At 38.3% G+C, this 11144-nt stretch overlaps 1 protein-coding gene across 1 annotated transcript in view; it reads right to left on the bottom strand.

Annotated features, from left to right (window-relative positions):
• Positions 1-10702, bottom strand: part of LOC135112840 (rhodopsin-like) — a 95289-nt gene extending 84587 nt beyond the window's left edge. Inside the window, exon 1 of the mRNA XM_064027710.1 lies at positions 10545-10702. The gene's annotated coding sequence lies outside the window, so the exon portion shown is untranslated. The remainder of the gene's footprint in view (positions 1-10544) is intronic.
• Positions 10703-11144: the final 442 nt, after the last annotated feature.

Consider the following 11144-nt stretch of genomic DNA (forward strand, 5'->3'; position numbering starts at 1 on the left):
CAAGGTAAAGTTTTTTGCAAAGGTTTGAGGCAAGAGTTCAGCTTTAGAAATAGATGCTGACGGCAATGATACAATCAGCTTGAAATAAAGGAGGGAAAGATGAAGAAGCAAAGTTGTTGGAGATGTTTTTGCCTAAGTGCCAGAAGTCACGAGGGGAGTTAGATCTTGAAAGATTTTGATACTTTCTATTAATGAAGAATAGACACTTGTTTAGGTCATCCTGATACAGGTTGGTCCGGTTGGACAAAGCCTGTGTTAACTTATACTGTACAGAAAATGATTAGATCGGGCTTGATTACTTTTACATTTTTTTAATGTATATGTACATATATAGGTCTTATTTATCAATATGATATAGAACAGAATTTTGATTATGTTAAATATTAAAAAGAAAAAAATACTTATGCTTTTTTTTTTTTTTTCTTGGGGGAGTTAATACCACACATGCTCTCAAGCATAACTGACAATTGAAAATCCCAGTAACTTCCACTACTCTTTTAAGAGTGTGCAATTCTTGTTTATTTATGAAAATCTTAATAATTTATTTAAAAATCTCAATAACTTTCATTGGAGCCTCTTAAACATGCAGAATTCTCGTTTTAATATCGCTGGAATGATGAAAACATCATTGAAATATCCAATAACTTTCACAGGAGAGTGTCAACAGTAGCTGAGATGAGAAACCAAAACGTTTGTCGTCGTTAGTTTCACTACAGACAGCATCACCTCTGTCTAGTTAATTATTAAGCTGGACTCGTAGTTCACATTTTTGCACGCCTCTGAGAAATCCTTCCCTCTTCCCGCGTACGAATTAATTATTCCTGTCATTAAAATTCTTCCTAATGATGTTTTCTATGCCCCTTCCAACCTTAATTCCTGGAAGGCTTATACGCTGGAAAGTTCCTCATAATCATTGTCAAGAACTGTCTTTTTGTTTGCATCCTTTCCGGCCACACCATTTTCATGTTTGTGTCTGTCGCACCTCCACACAGCGCCTCCAACAGCACTGTACACAATGCCCTTACGTCTTAAACCTGCATCACTTTGTTAAGCTTGAGGAGATGCGAAAGACTCAAAGAGCTAAGTCTACACAGCGTCTCCACTCGCACACTGCACTGTGCACTTAAATCTTAAGTCTGCATCACGTTGTTAATAGTGGGAAGGAGCTAGGGTGCTAAACGCACACCTTTACCTGTCTGTCTAGTAATAATAACAATAATGAAGATGATGATGATGATGATGATGATGATGATAATGATGATGATAATGATGATAATGATGATGATGATTAATAATAATAATAATAATAATGATAATAATAATAATAATAATAATAATAATGATAATAATAATAATAATAATAATAATAATAATAATAATAAAGATAATAATAATAATAATAATAATAATAATAATAATAATAATAATAATAATAATAATAATAATAATAATAATAATAACTTTATTTCTACTGAAATAGTGGTTATTTTTTTTTACATCTAAAAGTACTTTACTGTATACATTATAAAATATAAAATATGAACTACAAAATAAAATGAAATAGAAATAAAATAACATTAATCCTTTAACTGACTGTCTTCAGCCTCTCTCTCACCGCCGCAATGTTGCATCTCTAGCTGTCTTCTACCGCTATTTTCATGCTAACTGCTCTTCTGATCTTGCTAACTGCATGCCTCCCCTCCTCCCGCGGCGTCGCTGCACAAGACTTTCTTCTTTCTCTCACCCCTATTCTGTCCATCTCTCTAACGCAAGAGTTAACCAGTATTCTCAATCATTCGTCCCTTTCTCTGGTAAACTCTGGAACTCCCTGCCTGCTTCTGTATTTCCACCCTCCTATGACTTGAATTCCTTCAAGAGGAAGGTTTCAAGACTCTTATTCATCAATTTTTGACCGCTGCTTTGAATCTTTTATGGGACTGGTATTTCAGTGGGCATTTTTTTTTATTGGATTTTTGTTGCCCTTGGCCAGTGTCCTTCCTACATAAAAAAAAAAAAAAAGAAAGATATACAATAATTTTCAAAATAATCTAAAATTAAGGCAGCTGTGTCGTTGACAAGTAAAAAATATACCCATAAAAAGTTACATTCAAAAGTGGTTATGTGTCACGTTTAAAAGGCGGCTAATAAGTTGCGTGCACTGAAGAACCACTACTGATAACAAAAGGAAGGTTATTCCACATTCTAGGTTCAAAGACACTCAAATTTCTAGTACCGGCATCTGTTTTAATTTTAGGTAGGTATAAATAATTTTGTTGTCCGATAATGCTATTGGTTACATCTCGTGCTGAAGGAAATTTTTTAAAACATGTTGGATGAAACACTTTTAAGACCCCTAAATACAGCAGTGCATGACTCGTGTCCTGTTGATGTTCCTTAACTTTAGCCCATCTTAGATCTTGCATTACAGGTGTTAAATGATCATATTTTTTGCGCCACCTGTTGTTACTTTAGCGGCAAACTTTTGCAATTTTTGGGTGCTGTGCATAAGTGTTTGATTGTCCCCCATATCCAAATGCAATTATTTATCAAACTAAGGACTAGTGACTGCGCGACAATTACTCGGGTTGATTTATCAAGATTGACGTTTGCATAACTTAAAAACATCAACGTGCCAGTAACTGTCATGGCCACTTCATTGATGTGTTTGTCAAAAAGCATAAAACGATAAATGTGTAATGGCAAGTCTTTCACATGACTGCTTGGGGTGATGGTTTCTTTATTTATTCTGATTTCGGTATCGGGAGGGACGTGAGATAAGAGCTGTCTACTGCCGATAAATATAAATTGCGTTTCGTTTGAATTTAGCATTAGATTTTTACATGAAAAGTTTTTCTTAATATGTAATTTATGTGCTTTGGATGAGGGAAGGAAGGTTATCTACAGTGCTGGAGTGCAGAAATTGAGTGTCATCTGCGTATTGAACCAATGTACAGTTCTCTACATTATGGGCAAGATCGTTTGCAAAAAATACTGAATAAGATAGGACACAAAATTAGTCCTTAAGGAATCCCGTAACTTTGTTATGTTTGCTTGATATATCTTTTTCTTTATCCTTACAGACTGTCCTATTCCTCAGATAGCTGCTAAACCAGGAGTTTATTTTGTGTTTGAAACACCTACTTATGTGTATGTAATGATTCACGCTGCCAAATGCTTTTGAAAGAACGCACAATGTAAGTAAGGATATTTTTCTATAATTCATGCTTGATAAATTTAGTCTGTGATGACAGTGAGGGCGGTTTTTGTGGACATCCTGGCTCTACCACCACGCTGATTGTTAGAAAGGTTTCTTTGCTGTAGATAGGACATTAGCTGCTTTCCATTTTCCATATCACAGAAGTGATATCGGCATATACTTGCAAACGTTATCCACATCACCACTTTTGAAAATCGCAACAACAATTGCATGCTTCCTGAGAGTGGGTAATTCACCTGTAACTATAGATGTGTTGATTATACATGTCAAGCATGATGGAATACAATATAAAGAATCTTTAGCAAATTTCAGCTGAATATTATCAGAGCCAACTGCTTTAGTTATTGACATCAACACTCAGCTGTCAAATACTCAGCTGTCATAAGAAGAGTATTACAGTCACAGTGCGCAGACTCATGTTCGTGTTTTTTTTTTTTTCCAAGCGTTTCCGAAATGTATTAAATTCTTCCACTTTTCTTCAACGTTGTCAAAAAAAAAGTAATTTTTGGTAATACATTTTTTGTTAGGAATTATTTCTTGTAAGATTTTCCAGGTTGGGGTCGTATTTACAGAAATTGTTCACTAAAATATAATGATTTAACAGTCCTTATTAAGTTTTAAGACTAGCTTCTTCTCTTTTTTATATTCTTTTTCCTGTAATAAATTCTGACGATTCCTTTTAGTTTAATTCGAACGCTGTTTCTCAGCTGAGTAGTGTGACGTATTGTATCACTCACCCACTGTGCAGATGGTCTGCAGATTACTTTAGTGACAATTGGGGCACATTCGTCTAAACATTTAATAGAAGGATCTGTAAAAATTGTTGTAGCCTGCTCATTTACATCGCAAGTTCACGTTGGGCGAATTCTGCAACAGTATGGAAGAAAAAGCTGTCTTGGCTAGAATCTCTAAAATGGCGAGATTTTTTTTTTTTTTTTTTTTTGGTTTTTGGTTTGGTTTTGGTTTCTTAACATTTATTTCTATACTACTGATAAGATTAAGGTTGGCAATTATATAAGGGACAACATCAAAGATCAGAATTATGTCAGGATTACTGGTTGTGACTGTGACTAGATCTAGAAGGGTTGATAACATGGGAGTAATTCTGGTGGGCTTATCTGAGTCAGTCTATTGTTCTTTATAAACCTGCTTAACGTGTTACCAGTCAAAAATTATTAAGAGTTCCGAGAATGAATAAGGACTTATTTCTAACACTTAATAACGTAAAAATTTCTTCTATATAATATTATATATATCTATATACCACGCTAGCAATCCCACAAACAAGGCACCACACACCCATACACACGTCATTTTCACTCTCAGCCCTGTCACTGTCACTTCACCCGGTGGCAAGAGCTAGAAATACTAAAAAGAGCGAACGACGGGACCAGGAATACACTTTCTCGGTATTTTTCTTACGGACAGACAAAGCAAAACAAAGTTTGATAAGTTTTGTGAAATTATCTCATTAATCTATCTAGTGTAAAGCAAAACAAACAAAGCAAAGCAAAACAGACAAAGCTCCTTTATACCTAATAAATTCTGTGGAATTATCACAACTTATCTATCTATTCAAAACTGTTAATTCGTGTCAGTCATGTTTCAGACTTCTATTTTACCCTTCCTTCCCCTACGGTTTTTCCCTCAGCTTCATATAATGGAAGGGTGCAAGTTTAAAGCACGTTTCTGAAAGACGCTGTTGAGAGAGAATGGAGTGACGGAGTACATGAGACTCTTCAGTGTTTACTAATATGTTTGCTCAGAAAAATCGTTTAGGGTTACTAAAATGAAGCCATAGTGTGTGTGTGTGTGTGTGTGTGTGTGTGTGTGTGTGTGTGTGTTGGCAGGGAAAAAGGAGTGAGAGTGAGTAGGCACCGTAATGGCTTGTCTTTAATCCTTTCCTTCCAGTACGTGTACTTACCTCTCCCCTCCCTCTCTCTCTCTCTCTCTCTCTCTCTCTCTCTCTCTCTCTCTCTCTCTCTCTCTTCCTTCTCCACATCTCGTCTACCTTCGCCTCTCGACCTGGTGATGACTGAACTTAGCTTCGCCCACACACAACCTTGCGTAACAATTGGCTTGGCTTTTAAATGGCTGGCTGGAGATTCCGTTGGTATTGCCATATAAGGAGAGAGAGAGAGAGAGAGAGAGAGAGAGAGAGAGAGAGAGAGAGAGAGAGAGAGAGAGAGAGAGAGAGAGAGAGAATCTTTTTTTCATATTTTTTTTTATGGTAAGGGGAATACAGGCTATCTAAGAGCAGAAGGTGAGGAAGACTACAAAGTCAGTACAAGGAGCAAAACAACAGAGGTCTGGCTGCGGTAGACGAAGAGAAGACCGTGTGTGTTGGGAAGCTTTAGACATTTAGGTAAATAGAAGAAGAGGGAGAGAGATAAGGAAATTTTGCAAATGACATGTCAGGAAAGGACCTGAGAGAAAAGGATATGCAAGACAAGAAGACGCGGGGAAGGCTAGCGGCAAACGTCGACCTTATATACATAGCAAAGTTGAGGACAAAGAATGAAATATGAATAAAAAGTAGAATACGAATTAGCAAAAAACGGAGCAATGATACTTATTTTCGTTCTTCTTTTCCTCTAAATGTGCTTCAATATTTTCCTCTTCTTCCTCTCGCATTACTGTTAGAAACTATCGGTCGAGAAAGACAAAGATTGAAAGAATATACCAAAGAAAAAAAAAAAAAAGCGAAACAGCCTTCTATGAAAAAGATGACAGGAGAACTAACTAGTTAATGGAGTTACACGGGACAAACTTCATTCATTTGCATTACACGAATTACAAAAACAAAAAAAAGTTAAAAACAAAATTTTAAAAGGGAAAAGTATTGAAAAAAAAAAAAATCTATTGCCCACACGTGCCTTGGTATCGTGAGGGCGTTAAGTCGAGTGTGAAGTGAAAGTGAGGAGAAGGGTGTCAGTGTGACGGTTAGGTTAGGTGTGCCAGTTAGATTACGTTAGATGCGCTTAGTTAGGATAAGTTAGATTATACTTTGTTACGTCAGATTACGATAGGATCTCTCTCTCTCTCTCTCTCTCTCTCTCTCTCTCTCTCTCTCTCTCTCTCTCTCTCTCTCTCTCTCTCTCTCTCTCTCTCTCTCTCTCTCTCTCACAATATTATTTTTCCTAGTAATCACAAAGCCGCGCAGCACAGTTTTAACCTCTTCAATCTCTCATTTAATAAAAACCTGCCGCTTCCTTTCCACTGTCCCGCGGCGGAAAAGAAATATTGGTAACAGAGAAGAAATATTATACACTGCATTAGTGGAAAGACATGACGCCTCCTGGGAAATTTAGATATATGTTCTGTTACAGATTAACATATCTCTCTCTCTCTCTCTCTCTCTCTCTCTCTCTCTCTCTCTCTCTCTCTCTCTCTCTCTCTCTCTCTCTCTCTCTCTCTCTCTCTCTCTCTCTCTCTCTCTCTCTCTCTCTCTCTCTCTCTCTCTCTCTCTCTCTCTCTCTCTCTCTCTCTCTCTCTCTCTCTCTCTCTCTCTCTCTCTCTCTCTCTCTCTCTCTCTCTCTCTGCATCAAGAAGAAAGCTGCAGAAGTAATAATTTTAACGAAAACAATAACGAAAATAAAACAATTATATAATGGAGGAGGAGGAGGAGGAGGAGGAGGAGGGCAAGACGAAGCAGCAGCAGCACCAGTAGCAGTAGTAGTAGTAGTAGTAGTAGTAGTGGTAGTAAGGAGGAGGAGGAGGGGAAAGAAGAAAAGAAAAGGGAACAAGAGTACGAATAGGAGGAGAAAAAAAGTAGGAGCATCTTTCTTAAAACGATAGTAATTAATGGAGAAGTGAAGGCTATGTACATTTTTCCTCCTTCTTCTCCTTGTTCTTTTCTCTCTGTTCTCGCTCTCTTTTTTCCCCTTTCTCTATCAAATGATTCCTTTTTTTCCCCTCTCTTCTTTTTCACATATCCCTTTTTTTATTTCTCTATCTCTTGTGTCTCCTCCCTGTTCTTATTCTCCCTTATTTCCTCTCTTCTCTTTCATCTATCCCCTTTTCCCCCTCCTCTTTTTCGTTTTCCTTGTCCTTCTTGTTCTTGTCTTTTTTGTCTTTTTTTTCTTTCACATACCCGCTTACTCCTCCTTCTCCTCCCTGTTCTTATCCTCTCTTTTTCCTCTCTTCTCTTTCTCGTAACTCTTTTTTTGCTCCTCCTCCTTCTCTTCTTTCTCCTCCCAGTCCTTGTTCTCTTTTTCTCCTCCTTTCTCTTTCACACATCCCTTGAGATCAAATAATCATCATGGCAAAAAAAGAGGTGAGATTTTGTATATTTCTGTATTGCTTTACTTTCCTCTCAATATTTGCTGATGGAAGATTAGGAAAAGATCTATTACGTTCCTATATGCTCTGTATATAGACTGTTTGCTCTCTTATACCTGTGGAATATTCTCTCTCTCTCTCTCTCTCTCTCTCTCTCTCTCTCTCTCTCTCTCTCTCTCTCTCTCTCTCTCTCTCTCTCTCTCTCTCTCAAGAGTGGGCAGGGAGGAGCCTTCGTCTTTACTACACTTCCTCAACAAACACTAAGCAGTATAACACATCATAAATACACCACGGTTAGCACTGACTGTACCGCTAGTGTCTGATCTTCCTTTGTGTTCATCTGTATCTCTGCCACGGCTTAGAGAACACCATCACTCTGCTTAGAAGGCTGGGAGGTAATTTCAGTGTTTAATAAAGCCTGCCGCTTCCCATTGAGGGCTGAGAGAATACCTCATTCACCGCCGCTACCTGGGGTGAGAGGCAGGGCGGGAATAGGGCGGGTTTAGTAGCCAACGAGTCAGTAGTGTGTGTAATGCTGGGCTGGTGAGGTGCAGAGCTGCTGGTTACGTAGTTGTTGTTGATTGGGTTACGTTAGTTTGGTTAAGTTAGTAGTGGTGGTGGTTATGGGGGGATTTTAATAGCCAACCAATCAGTAGTGCTGGGCTGGTGAGGTACAGAGCCGCTAGTTTCGTAGACGTGGTTATGTAGTTAGTTTGGGAAGCAATGGTTGTAGTAATGCAATTAGGTTATTTGCCACTGTTGGTGGTAATAGGTTAGGTGGTACTGGTGGTGGTAATGCAGTTAGGTTAGGTGGTATGGTAGTGGTAGTACAGTTAGCTTAGGTAGTAGTGTTGGTGGTAGTTGTAGGTTAGGTATTATTAGTGATGATAATGCAATTAGCTTAGGTAACAGTGGTGTTAATCCCAGTAACTTCCTGTATAGCCAGTTAAACTCTCACCAAAATCATGAAAACCTTCTTGAAAATTCCAATTACTTCACTAAACCCCATCAAACTCTCACTTCTCATTCTTCTTCTCAACTTAAATCCTTATTCAGGGTCGCTATTTTTAATAAGCCAGTTGTTTCTGTCTTGTGCCATTCTTTCGCTTATTCCTTCGTCTTTCATGGGTTCTGTAATGCAGACTTTCCACCTTATCCTAAACCTTCCTCTTCTTCGCATTCCCATCACCTTCACATCCATGGCTTCTTCCTTGAATATATAAACAATTTCCACTAGATCCTGTTAGAAGTGGCTGAGATAACACATCGAAACACTTCAGAATACGACATGCAGATACATAAGTAATATACTACGGGCCATCCCTTTCCCTTAAACCAGGGGTGGGGAACTTTCGTTCTGTCAAGGGCCATTTAGATATTTTTAATATAATTCGCGGGCCATAAAAAGTTATCAATTATTTTTTCACTCATTTAACTCACCTCTAATGTGACGGCTGGAACTGCTTCTCTTTGGCGAGGCGCGTGATGTTAGGTGGTACTGTTGATGATGCTACTCGCAACTGGTTTTCCAGGTTTGCATCGGTCAGTCTGGAGCGCAGTCTACTCTTTGCCAGGGTAAGTTTTGAGAAGAACTGCTCGCAGCAGTAAGTCGTTCCGAACACAGATGCATATTTCAGTGCATGTCTCCTCAAAATAGGAAAATCATCAGCACTTACGTAACGTCTGTAGAACTCAAGCAGTGAGAGGTTGTTGTACCTAGCTTTCAGCTCATCATCGCTTTGCAGCTGAATTATTTCGTGTTGCAGGTTATCAGGCACATCAGCTGGTTCCACATTAAAATGAAATAGCATTTATGAACTGCCTTGCGGGCCTGATCAAATTGTCTTGGGGGCCTTATACGGCCCGGAGGCCGGACGTTCCCCACCCCTGCCTTAAACCAACACAACACGCGGCTGCCATACTGCGCCTTTCACCGCAACCGCAGGAGTCTGGAGGTGAAGGGAAGAAGAGAGATGGAAAATAAATGATAAAGGTGGACTGTTCGTTGGGGGAGGCCATGTGTCAATAGAGTTAGAGGAAGAAGGAAGGAATGGATAGGGGTAAATAAAAGGGTATCTTTTTATGACTGAGTCGCCCTGGGAGAGAGAGAGAGAGAGAGAGAGAGAGAGAGAGAGAGAGAGAGAGAGAGAGAGAGAGAGAGAGAGAGAGAGAGAGAGAGAGAGAGAGAGAGAGAGAGAGAGAGAGATAACTGGTGGTTCAGATATTTGAAACATAAACAGGCATAATAAGATACAGCTGATAAAAAATAAGAAACAAAAAAAAAAAAGTCACCGTTGAAGATGAAAACTTGTCGGAATTTCAAATAATCATCGACAAAAACATGATGCAAGTTAATATGTTTGGTGATGGGAAGATTCAATATCAAGGGTTCATAAGCAATTTTGATCCCTAGTAAAAAAATAGTACTGAAATCACTACCACGTAAATGAAAAAAAAAAATACTGTTTTAAAAGACAAGACACACAAGAAAGAAATAGAGACTGGAATTCCACGCTGCTTTTATATTTCCCTCCTATGACTTGAACTCTTTCAAGAGGGACGTTTCAAGATATTTCTTCAGTTTTGCATAATTTTTTTGGTGACTGGTATTTCAGTTAAGTGATTTTTTCCCTCTTTGTTGTCTTGGACCAGTGCCCCTCTTACATAAAAAAGAAAAATGGTCTTGGGGAATGAAATTATTGGAGCCACCAGCATACAAAATGAAAATCAAACAAATACTGTAGAAAAGACACAAGATATACAAAACAAAACAGTCTGAATAAAACGAGACAGCTAAAAAAAAAAAAAAAATCAGTCTAAGTCAACTGTCACTGTACCTTCGAATACACGAAAACAGCCTGACGAAACGAGACGGATAGAAAATCAAATAAAACAAATAAGTAAATAGATTCACAAATCAATAAATCAATCAGACACTTATCTTACAACATTCGATAATTCTTTTCGAACTCAGCTTTTTTCTTACTTTTTGTTGCCCCTAGCCAGTGCCCCTCCTAAATAAAAAAAAAAAGAAGTGTTACTGTACCTTCAATTCCTGGGTGGGTCGAGGTGAGCACCGCGGGAAGCATAGGCCTGCAACACGCTCTCTGGCTGCCTTCGACCACCAGCCCTCTACTTGTGATTCCTCAAGGCTAGCATGGCCCTGGAAAGAGTCGTGATGTTAAGAATTGATAAACTAAGTAATCATATTAAAACATTTCATATTGTTTCTGACCTTCATAAGCTCCTCCATCTCTTCTTCTTCCTCCTTCTTTTTCTCCTCCTCCTCCTCTTTTTCCTCTTCTTCTTCCTCCTCCTTCACCCATTAACCTTATTTTATTTTTTCTACTCTTGTTTTACTTCTTTTTATTCTTCATTCCCTTCCTTCTCCTCCTCCTACTCCTCTTCATCGTCCTATTTAGTCTCCTCCTTTTTCTTTTGCGTTTTTTTTTTCGTCTGTCCTTGCTATTCCATATTTGTTTTTCTTTTTCCTTCGTCTCCTCCTCTTCCTCGCCTACCATCTCCTTCTCTCCCATCCCTCCTCCTTCTCTTTCTAAACAGAACAAAGTCTTAGTAATTAATTAATGTTTCCTATGACATAAAGTTAACAGTGCACACTCAATTTACTACATTGCTTAAAATATCT

This window comes from Scylla paramamosain, chromosome 24, assembly GCF_035594125.1.
Source record: "Scylla paramamosain isolate STU-SP2022 chromosome 24, ASM3559412v1, whole genome shotgun sequence".
NCBI classification, from domain to species: Eukaryota; Metazoa; Arthropoda; class Malacostraca; order Decapoda; family Portunidae; genus Scylla; species Scylla paramamosain.